Source organism: Garra rufa, chromosome 2, assembly GCF_049309525.1.
Source record: "Garra rufa chromosome 2, GarRuf1.0, whole genome shotgun sequence".
In the NCBI taxonomy this organism is placed as follows: Eukaryota; Metazoa; Chordata; class Actinopteri; order Cypriniformes; family Cyprinidae; genus Garra; species Garra rufa.
In genome coordinates this window covers 74,222,433-74,224,932 of record NC_133362.1, presented here as the reverse complement: position 1 = coordinate 74,224,932, position 2,500 = coordinate 74,222,433, and the positions used below count along the sequence as shown (strand labels likewise).

The 2,500-nt window shown below is 51.1% G+C and overlaps 4 non-coding genes across 4 annotated transcripts; 1 reads left to right on the top strand and 3 right to left on the bottom strand.

The window, feature by feature from the left end:
* Window positions 1-749: 749 nt before the first annotated feature.
* trnar-acg (transfer RNA arginine (anticodon ACG)) lies at window positions 750-822 on the bottom strand. Its single transcript has one exon. It is a non-coding gene; the product is annotated as a tRNA-Arg (tRNA).
* A 116-nt stretch (window positions 823-938) lies between these two features.
* Window positions 939-1,010, top strand: trnae-cuc (transfer RNA glutamic acid (anticodon CUC)). Its single transcript has one exon. It is a non-coding gene; the product is annotated as a tRNA-Glu (tRNA).
* A 119-nt stretch (window positions 1,011-1,129) lies between these two features.
* On the bottom strand, window positions 1,130-1,216 carry trnay-gua (transfer RNA tyrosine (anticodon GUA)). The gene is given in 2 exon segments: window positions 1,130-1,165; window positions 1,180-1,216. It is a non-coding gene; the product is annotated as a tRNA-Tyr (tRNA).
* A 1,182-nt stretch (window positions 1,217-2,398) lies between these two features.
* On the bottom strand, window positions 2,399-2,470 carry trnae-uuc (transfer RNA glutamic acid (anticodon UUC)). The gene has a single exon. It is a non-coding gene; the product is annotated as a tRNA-Glu (tRNA).
* Between the last annotated feature and the right edge of the window lie 30 nt (window positions 2,471-2,500).

Sequence of the window (2,500 nt, the reverse complement as noted above, 5' to 3'; positions counted from 1 at the left end):
CCTGACCGGTAGCAAAGAGGAGCCCGCCTTCCCATACCGGAAGTCGAACCCAGGCCGCCTGGGTGAAAACCAGGAATCCTGACCGGTAGCAAAGAGGAGCCCGCCTTCCCATACCGGGAGTCGAACCCGGGCCACCTAGGTGAAAACCAGGAATCCTGGCGGTAGACCATATGGGAACTGGTCAGTGGAAGCCTTGTCCGGGTAAAAAAAAGATTCCAAAAATACTCACGCCACGCATTCGAAAAAACAAGTGTGGTCTTGCATTGTGACCGTTATCTCAAGGAAAAACAGCCTATCGCCCGTCTGTCAAGGTACAGAAATGAAAAAATCACGAGATTAACAATGAAACTGAGACGCGGTTTTAACCGGGTAAGTTGCTGATTATTGGCTAGTTTGGATTTCATTTCGTGGGAACTGGTCAGCGGAAGCCTTGTCCGGGTAAAAAAAAAGATTCCAAAAATACTCACGCCACGCATTCGAAAAAACAAGCGTGGTCTTGCATTGTAACCGTTATCTCAAGGAAAAACAGCCTATCGCCGGTCTGTCAAGGTACAGAAATGAAAAAATCATGAGATTAACAATGAAACTGAGACGCGGTTTTAACCGGGTGAGTTGCTGATTATTGGCTAGTTCGGATTTCATTTCGTGTCCAACTTTTTCTCAAAGCTCGGGTGGCACGTAGGAATAGGGCAACAATTCGGCAAGCCTGTGACATCAAAACCAAACTGCATTACGCAAAAATCAGAGAGCGAGCCAGCCAGGAGTCGAACCTAGAATCTTCTGATCCGTAGTCAGACGCGTTATCCATTGCGCCACTGGCCCACCGCCTGGGGATCCTCGTGCTTGCAGCCCGACTCGTTGGTTTTCGACGTGACAGAAGCCTGTATTGCTGTCTGCTTGTTCTCATGTTATTAGCAGGCCAGCATTAGCTCGGCTCTTCCCTGGTGGTCTAGTGGTTAGGATTCGGCGCTCTCACCGCCGCGGCCCGGGTTCGATTCCCGGTCAGGGAAAGCTCTTTTGCCCCCCCTCCCCCCCTCCCCCCCCCAATGGCGGACTGTGAAATCAAGCTCTGTTGGCCGCTTTCAGAAGACCGGCCCCCCCAAAAAAGGTGGGCACGTGAAAAACAACCTCCTTCGAGCCGGAGTCGAACCAGCGACCTAAGGATTGCCAACGCTCCTCCTACAGTCCTCCGCTCTACCAGCTGAGCTATCGAAGGCGCAGGTCTGTGGGGTCACAACCTCGGCCTGTGGGGTCACAACCTCGGCCTATTAGGTTTCTGCAGCTCGACTGCTGGCCAAAAAACGGCTTTCGACGCAGGAAGACGTGTGGCCCTTTTTCGTAGAGGGAAGCACAGAGGAGCCCACCTTCCAATACCGGGAGTCGAACCCGGGCCACCTAGGTGAAAACCAGGAATCCTGGCGGTAGACCATATGGGAACTGGTCAGTGGAAGCCTTGTCCGGGTAAAAAAAAAGATTCCAAAAATACTCACGCCACGCATTCGAAAAAACAAGTGTGGTCTTGCATTGTGACCGTTATCTCAAGGAAAAACAGCTTATCGCCCGTCTGTCAAGGTACAGAAATGAAAAAATCATGAGATTAACAATGAAACTGAGACGCGGTTTTAACCGGGTAAGTTGCTGATTATTGGCTAGTTCGGATTTCATTTCGTGGGAACTGGTCAGCGGAAGCCTTGTCCGGGTAAAAAAAAAGATTCCAAAAATACTCACGCCACGCATTCGAAAAAACAAGCGTGGTCTTGCATTGTAACCGTTATCTCCTGACCGGTAGCAAAGAGGAGCCCGCCTTCCCATACCGGAAGTCGAACCCAGGCCGCCTGGGTGAAAACCAGGAATCCTGACCGGTAGCAAAGAGGAGCCCGCCTTCCCATACCGGGAGTCGAACCCGGGCCACCTAGGTGAAAACCAGGAATCCTGGCGGTAGACCATATGGGAACTGGTCAGTGGAAGCCTTGTCCGGGTAAAAAAAAGATTCCAAAAATACTCACGCCACGCATTCGAAAAAACAAGTGTGGTCTTGCATTGTGACCGTTATCTCAAGGAAAAACAGCCTATCGCCCGTCTGTCAAGGTACAGAAATGAAAAAATCACGAGATTAACAATGAAACTGAGACGCGGTTTTAACCGGGTAAGTTGCTGATTATTGGCTAGTTTGGATTTCATTTCGTGGGAACTGGTCAGCGGAAGCCTTGTCCGGGTAAAAAAAAAGATTCCAAAAATACTCACGCCACGCATTCGAAAAAACAAGCGTGGTCTTGCATTGTAACCGTTATCTCCTGACCGGTAGCAAAGAGGAGCCCGCCTTCCCATACCGGAAGTCGAACCCAGGCCGCCTGGGTGAAAACCAGGAATCCTGACCGGTAGCAAAGAGGAGCCCGCCTTCCCATACCGGGAGTCGAACCCGGGCCACCTGGGTGAAAACCAGGAATCCTGACCGCTAGACCATATGGGAACTGGTCAGCGGAAGCCTTGTCCGGGTAAA